This window comes from Theropithecus gelada, chromosome 11, assembly GCF_003255815.1.
Source record: "Theropithecus gelada isolate Dixy chromosome 11, Tgel_1.0, whole genome shotgun sequence".
NCBI classification, from domain to species: Eukaryota; Metazoa; Chordata; class Mammalia; order Primates; family Cercopithecidae; genus Theropithecus; species Theropithecus gelada.
In genome coordinates, this window is record NC_037679.1 from 59,417,859 (window position 1) to 59,426,529 (window position 8,671).

Below are 8,671 nucleotides of genomic sequence, written 5' to 3' on the forward strand. Positions count from 1 at the left end.
CATCCAGCACGGTCAACAGAACAAGGCTCTGTCTTTAAAAAAAAAAAAAAAAAAAATTCTGTCTCCTGTACTGCTTAACTCTATCAAAACTTGAAAACTACTCTTTTCTCACAGATAATAAACTTTTAAAAAAGTAACAAATGTGTTTGATTACAAATTTTATAGCACTCTAAACATTACTGTAGCTAAATAACATTAGATACCAACTTAACTTAAATATTGCCAGGCAGACAAGCAAAAATTTATCCATATCTAAAAACTCAATTTTATAATGGGTTATCTTATTTCTGTTGCACAAAAATACAGGTTACTATCGGGTTTTTTTTTTTTTTTTTTTTGAGACAGAATCTCACTTTGTTGTCCAGGCTGGAGTGCAGTGGCATAATCTCAGCTCACTGCAACCTCTACCTCCTGAGTTCAAGCAATTCTCCTGCCTCAGCCTCCTGAGTAGCTGGGACTACAGGCACATGCCACCACACCTGGCTAATTTTTGTAGTTTTAGTAGAGACGGGGTTTCACCATATTGGCCAGGCTGGCCTCGAACACCTGACCTCTTGATCTGCCTGCCTTGGTCCCCTAAAGTGCTGGGATTACAGGTGTGAGCCAAGCATCTGGCCTTAGAGTATTTTTCATCTACATATTTATTCATATATATGTTTCCAACCATTTATATTTTTATTCATTCACTCACTCACTCATTCCTGTTTTTTGTTTTTTCATTCACTCAAATAGTTTAGTATCTGCTTTACCCAGGTACTGTTTTAGGTATAATGTATCCAGTAGGCAACTAGGTGGATACAGTTCCTACTCTCATGAAACTAATATTCTAGGAAAGGGGAGAAAGACAACGAGGCAGTGAAATAGAGGGCCTGCCAGATAGTGATAGTTGCTAAGGAGAAAATTAAGTAGAAAAGAGGGACAAGAAGTAGGAGATTTAAGTTGCAATTATAACTAGGGCAATCAGAAAAGATTTCCCTAAGATGACACTTGCACAAATATCTGAAGGAAGATAGGAAATCAGTTATGCACATATGTGGAGAAAGCATTCCAGATGGAAGGAACACCAATTGTAAAGGTTACTGAGATAGGAGCATGCCTTGTAGGGTTGAAGAACAGAACCTAGGTCGGTTGTTGGAGTGGAATAAATGAGGGCAAAAGGTAACCAACTGAACATACAGTGACAGTTCACAATATCTATTAACCATTAAAACAATTTTTAATAAAGATTCAATATCAAATACTATCTATAATAAATGCTTCTGGAAAGATCCTATTTGAATTCATAGCTACGGTGACTGCAATGGACCCAACCCTATTTATCCCTCAAGTTTTATGTGCGTCGTAATAATAATAGCATCTACAGACAAGCAAAAACTGCATTGGGAATCTGAAGAATAAGATTACACACCGAACCAGGTCATAAACTGTAAATTTGCCTGATACAGAAAGAATGAAATAAATGATTTTCCCAAAATGCCACAGTCATATAATATTACGCAAATAACAAAAATCCAATGTTATTCTGAATTATCAATCTTAATTTTACGAGTTTTCTAAAGACAATTTTTTTTTTTTTTGAGATACAGTCTCGCTCTGTTGCCCAGGCTGGAGTGCAGTGGCGCAGTCTCAGCTCACTGCAACCTCTGCCTCCTGGGTTGAAGCAATTCTCCTGCCTGGCTAAGTTTTGTATTTTTAGTAGAGACAGGGTCTCACCATGTTGGCCAGGCTGGTCTCGAACTCATGACCTCGTGATCCACCCACCTTGGCCTCCCAAAGTGCTGGTATTATAGGCATGAGCCACTGCACCTGGCTTTGATCATTTATATTAACTAAAAAGTTTTTTAAAAATCAATATTTCCATAAAGAGGATCATGACTTCTAAGTGTTCTATTTCCCAAAAAATTTTGAGCCATTGGACTAGACAGCCATTTATTTCTTGTAACATTTATTAAATAATTTGCCAAGCCTTTATGTTTTAAGTCCCACAAAGAAAATGCAAGCCTCAATTAGGCCTTCTGCTTCCAGAAATACCTGCTAATAAAGTGTCTCCCACATCACTGGTGGTTAACAGATGGCAGTAGAGAGAATGACAGACAACAGGAAGTGCATAGATACCTTTGTTTCCTTCAGGGGTCGGCTTCTTCTTTTCTTCCTGTACTATGGACTCCTCTAGGTCCTTAGGGGTTGGGTCTAAAAATTCCCACTCTTCATTGGTATAAAACACAGTCCTCCGACTATCATTATGTCCATTCCCAGGATGGAAAGAATACATCAAATTTCTATTAAGAAAAATGATATGTGTTATTAACAAAAAGTAAAACAAAACATAATCTTATGTATATAGGATTGGCAAAAATCAAAATATCTGATAATATCAAATGTTGGTGAGAATATGGAGAAACTGGGATTCTTATACACTGCTGGTGGGAGTATAAATTGATAATATTACCATGGAGGGTAACTCAGCAAGGTACTGCTAAGTTGGAGAGGTGCCTGCCCCTAACACCCAGTATTTCCTAAAAGAAATCCTTACATACGTGCACAAGGAGACACAAACCAGAACATTCACCGTAGCACTGTTCATATTACAAAAAACAAAAAAACAAAAAAAAGGTACAACAACCTAAGTATTCATCAACAGGAGAATACACTGTGGCATACTCATATAGTCAAGTACGATACAGCACTCATTCATTCAACAAATGTTGATTGACCCTATAATATGCCAGACAATATCTAGATGCTTGGAATATCCTAGTGAACAAAACACAGCAAGATTCTTGTTCTTGTAGAATGTACATTTCAGCTAAAGCTATCCGTGTCATAGGGATAAATATTTTTTAAATGCTGAATGAAAAGTGAAAGAAAATGGAAGAATTATAGGTACAGCATAATACTGTTTTATGTCTTCAGATAATACTGTTAATAGAGACTATTTATAGATACATACATATGTAGTAAAACTATTTTTTTAAATCCGCACATGAATGACAATAATCAAATACAGAATATTGGCTACCTCTGTAAAGGGAAAGAAGAATAGGATTAAGAAGAGAGGATTTGGCTGGGCATGGTGGCTCACGTCTGTAATCCCATCACTTTGGGAGGCTGAGGTGGGAAGATCACTTGAGATCAGGAGTTTGAGACCAGCCTGGCCAACATGGTGAAATCCCATCTCCACTGAAAATACAAAAATTAACCATGTGTGGTGGCACATGCCTATAATCCCAGCTACTAGGGTGGCTGAGACGGGAGAATTGCTTGAACCCAGGAGATGGAGACTGCAGTGAGCCGAGATTGCACCAATGCACTCCAGCCTGGGCAACAGGGTGAGACTCTGTCTGGAAAAAAAAAAAAGAGGATTTTAATTGTATCTGTACTACTTTGTTTTTAAAAATGCAGTGGAAAAATGACAAAACTATAAAAACGAGTCATGGCTATCTGCATAATCAATACACTTGCCTGAGTGCTAAAAATATTTCATTAAAAGTTTTAAAAACTAGGTTGGGATTTCCGTTTCCAGTGAAGATGGAATAACAGGAACTACATTTACCTTCCGCCATGAAAACGAAAGAACTGAAAAAAGTATAGAAACTGTGGTTTTCGGTCATTGGCCGTCAGGCAGCAAAGGACAGTGATCCTGAGAGAGGGAAAGCCAACGAGGTAAGCCCACCTTACTGCCCGGGGACAGTTTCCAGGCCGGGGTGCAGGCAAGGGGCACCCAGGAGGAGCCCAGCATCTCTTTGAGCTGAGAAGATAGACTGGGGAGTCTCAAGGCAGTTGCAGCTCACAGAGCAGGGTAATAAAGAGACGGGGGCTGCACAGAGGTAGTGTTGCAGAGATCTTAGATGGTCCCCCAAATCTTCAACTGAGTACTGATCAGGGCTTGCATGTGAGAAAACTGAGAACAGGGAAAGAACCCCGTGAGAGAAGCAAAGGAAACAATCCCAGAGCCTCACATAGGACCGGACATAGTGCCTAATCTCACCAGTCAGAGTGGAAAACCTCATAATTCACAGGGCATCAGAAAGAGTACTCAGAAAGGCTACCGACAGCATCCCTAACGCCTGCTCTCATCTTACCTAGTAAAGCTTAAAAGCAAACTTCAAAAGGATCAAACTGTTTCTGAGTAACTTAATACATCCAAGAACAAAGCTCAAGGATATTTATAGCAATACCAAAAAATCCAGCACACAAAAAGGTAAAATTCACAATAGTTTGTATCCAATTTTAAAAATGACCAGGCATGTGAGAAGTGAGAAGTACAACACATAATGAGGAGAAAAATCAGTCAACAGAAACAGGCCAGAAACAACAAATGATAACATTAGCAGACAGGGACTCTAAAAGTTCTAACTGTATTCTTCATGTTCTCGGAGCTAGAAAAAAAGAATGAACATCTTAAGAGACATGGAAGATATTTTTTAAACAACAGATTTAAATCAAATTTCCAAAGATAAAACTATAATGCCTGTGGTGAAAAATATGCTAAATGGGAATAAGAGCAGACTAGACATTGTAGAAGGAAAGACTAGTGAATTTGATGACCCTGCAATAGAAATGACCTAAAATGAAACAGAAAAAAGACAAAAGAAACAAGGGAAGGAAGGAAGGAAGGAAGGATAGACCAATGAGCCAGTCACTGAAGGAGAGCAGAAAGGGAGGAAATGGAATAAAAGTATGTGAAGAAATAATGACCAAAAAATTTTCCAAATTTGATGAAAACTAGAAACTCACAGATCAAAGAAGCTCAACAAACTTCAAGCACAAGAATCATGAAGAAAACGGTATCAAGGGACATGATAACTAAATTGCTTAATATAAATAATATTTAAAGTTGTAAGTATAACCTTAACTTGCAAAAGAAATAAAGGAATAGTCAAATTTTAAAAGTTAAACTGTCAAAAGATGAAGAGCCATCTTAAATTAATTCATTTGAGCAGTCAGTAAGTGGAGTGGTGAGGAAGAGAACATGCTCACATGAACCACCTACACATACACATATGCTTATATTCTCTTACTTCATAGAGCCATACTTATTGAATACTACTCAGCAATAAAAGAGATGAAATATGAAAACACCAAACAATACAAATAAGTCTCCAAAAGGTTAAGTGAAAGAAAACACACAGGAGACTACACAGAGTAGGATTCCATTTATATAAAATTTTTTGTAGTGACACAAAGCTATAGTGACAGAAAGCAGATCAGAGGTTGCCCAGGGCTGGGGATTAAGGGAAGGGATCAACTGCAAAAGAGCGTGAAGGCATTTTTAAAGGTGATGGAAATGTCCTACTTATCTTGATTATGGAGGTGTTTACATCACTCTGTATAATTTCTAAAATTCATCAGCATATTCACCTAAAATAAGTGAACTTACTGGAGGTAAATTATACCTCAATGAAGTTATTAAAATAAATATGCAAATAAATACGGAAGAGGAAGAAATGTATAATGTGGTGTTTTCTGAGGAAGATTAAAGGTAAGGAGGCAAAAGGTGGTTTCATCTCTAGTTTGAATCAGGCAGATGATATTCTCATGTAAAATAGTAATTTCTCAATTTTTTTTTTTTCTTTTTGAGATGGAGTTTCAGGCTTGTTGCCCAGGTTGGAGTGAAATGGTGCGATCTTGGCTCACTGCAACCTCCACCTCCTAGGTTCAAGTGATTCTCCAGCCTCAGCCTCCCCAGTAGCTGGGATTACAGGCGCCTGCCACCACGCCCAGCTAATTTTTGTATTTCTAGTAGAGACAGGGTTTCGCCATGTTGGCCAGGCTGGTCTCAAACTCCTGACCTCATGATCCTCCTGCCTTGGCCTCCCAAAGTGCTGGGATTATAGGCATGAGCCACCGCGCCGCGCCCCTCAATGTGTTTTTTAAAGCATATCGTTTTTCCTTTTTACTTGTACTTTAAACACTCAGAAGAATGCAGAGAAGTTATGTAACACACTTATGTTCTCATCACACTGTTACAACATGTGAATGTATAACCTTTTGCTAACCGCTTTAACAAAGAGTCACTGTTTAGAACTCATATTCACTTTCTCATAGCTTATTTACTTAGGACCAAGAGGAAGCTGGTCAACAACATAAAGCATCTTGCACGTGCTATTTATTTCCTAAGTCTCTTCCAGAGCCTGGCATTGTGCCACACATTTTCATAGAAAACTGCATAAAAGGATTCTAGTCAATTCCCATGTAACCCAATGAGCAAGATACTGTATAAAGTCTGATTTTATAAAAATTATTAAAAAATTATAAAAGTTTAGAGAAAGCTATTTCAAAACAGCTGCTCAGGAAGAAAACTCTCACAAATGCTTGCTATACTTTTCCTCGTTTTTTTTTTTTGACACACCACTGGACTCAGTGTACCATGACGTTTCAGTGGCCCTGCCTGTGGCAAGGATCTCACAACAGCCTTCTCTTAGGTGGTATGCCACTGCTACCACCATCAATTTTAGGAATTCAATTCTCCTTGCCATTTGCCCTAGCCATCAAACTGTGCTCCTTAGCTCTGGTTCCTAAAGGATGAATGCAGGAAAGAGGAGTAAGAGCAGGGACACCCCACATGGCCTGCGGAGAAAGAACAGCAATTTCAATGACTTAGAACTGCCACACACACTCCTTCCTCCCACCATGGTTCTGTGTTTCCAGCCTGTCACAAGCCGACTCACACAAAGCTGTGCTCTAACCTGCAGCTGAGGGACAGCCTTGCTCGGGGTGCGGTGCCACTTGCCAAGCCCTGGGTAACAGAGAAATGGAATCAGGCTCAAAGTGAAAGCCTCCTAAAGCTGCTCTTATGTGGTGAAACCCAATTCCGGGACTGTGCAACAGGGAGGTCATTAGGGGGCAGACTTTTCAGACACACTCACCCTGTCTGCTCTGGCCCACAGAGGCCTCGGTGGTAAGCATGTGTCCTGCCTGTGCACTGTACTGCGGAGCTCACAGCTGGTTTAAATGGAGGGTGTTTTGAAGCTGGGGTTAGAGTCTGTTCTATGGCAGTACCTGCTGGTTAAAGATCCCAATCTCATTTGACAGATCTTTGAGAGGCTTTCTGTGTTCTCCCAGGCATTGTGCCAGGTGCCCACCTAGAAACACTCAGCTGCTCTGAAGTGCCACCAACCAGCAAAAGAGCACCTTGGTAGGGGCTGTGTTCAGCCGGAGCTTTTTGTAAACAAATACCAGCGATCTGTGTCATCATTAAGAAAACCACTTTCTAAGCTTACATATTTCAGATGGAAGTCAGAACAGTTTAAAAATGTCTTAACTAAAACAGTTATCATTTTTTTGACATGCATTTTTTGACACGCGTTTGAATTCTGTTAACCAGCTAGAATTTATGAGTTGACAGAATTGTTGGGAAATGTTCCATCAAATCTCTTCCGAGTTAACCCCTCCACAAACTGCCTGCACAGCCACGTTTTAGGCAACACCACAACCTCTTCAGCAGTGGGATGCCACGGCCGAAGCAGAGGGTTTGCACTTGCCGGGACTTTGTGCATAGGAGGGAGGCAGGCTACCACTGCTGCCAGCTCCCTTCCTTCCTCCAGACTACAAGCCCTGTTGAGGGAAACAAAGGTTGGGGGTGCAGGGAGGAGGTGGTTGGGGGGGGGTTCCTCTGTAGCCATCCCAATAAAGTTGACTCAGTATTTCCTCCTCCACAAATTAATTCCTCAAATATACTCTCACAAGGACCCAGATATACACACACACACACACACACACACACACACAAGGATACCAGAAAAATGCTATTTGAAATGACAAAAAAGTAGAAACAAGCAGATGTCCATGGCTAGGAAACTGGTTAAATTAGGGCACATTCATATAGCTGAACTCTGTTAGAACAAGAGCTCTAATAAAGACTAACAAGTTAAGACATTCCATATCAGTGCCTAATAAAATGTCCCAGCTCAAAGGGGCATGGCAAGTGGCCCTACACTCCCCACCATTGCTAACCCCTCCTGACTCACCTGCAGGTAAGAGCACAGCTTTGGCGCAAGTGGGCCTCATGACATGGTAAATATAGAGAAACCATGTTTGAGGGAAGAGTGAGTGGAATTCTAAGTCACTGAAATAGCTACACACTAAAACAGTGGATACTGCATGATCCCTCTGTGTAGATCACATATACACTGAGCAAATTTCAGGGCGCATACATAACCAGTTTCAGTTCTAGTGGTGACTTCTGGGAAGTGGACTTAGAAGGACTTTCACTTTTAATTGCGCACCCCTCAGCAATGGCTGATTTTTCTTTTTATACACATGCATGCCTTTTACAATGAAATACAAAGACACAACTAAGAAGGCAGGCCAAATAGGGAACCTGTCAGGTGGCAGGCCTGCAAGCCAGAGGTCACTTGCTATGGACATTTGAACATCCTCTCCAAAGCTCATGTTGAAATGTAATTGTCATTGTGACAGTATTAAGAGGTGGAACCATTAAGAGGTGATTAGCCCATGAAGGCTCAGTCCTCATGAATAGATTAACGCTGTTATCTCAGGAGTGGGCCTAGATTCAACTGCAGAAGAGGAGACGGCGATGTGGCCAGGGAAGCAGAGATTACAGCAAGCCAGCCGTAGGCCAAGGAATGCCAACAGTCACCAGAAGCTGGAAGAGGCCGGGAACCGACTCTGCCTTGGAGCCTCCAAAGAAACCAGTCCTGTCGACACT

General features: G+C 40.5%; 1 pseudogene across 1 annotated transcript in view; it reads right to left on the reverse strand.

Annotated features, from left to right (window-relative positions):
- Positions 1-8,010, reverse strand: part of LOC112634954 — a 31,208-nt pseudogene extending 23,198 nt beyond the window's left edge. The window contains exons 1-3 of the transcript XR_003121852.1: positions 7,971-8,010; positions 6,870-7,002; positions 2,116-2,279 (exon numbers count right to left, since the gene is read on the reverse strand). The product of XR_003121852.1 is annotated as a golgin subfamily A member 2-like (transcript). The remainder of the gene's footprint in view (positions 1-2,115; positions 2,280-6,869; positions 7,003-7,970) is intronic.
- Positions 8,011-8,671: the final 661 nt, after the last annotated feature.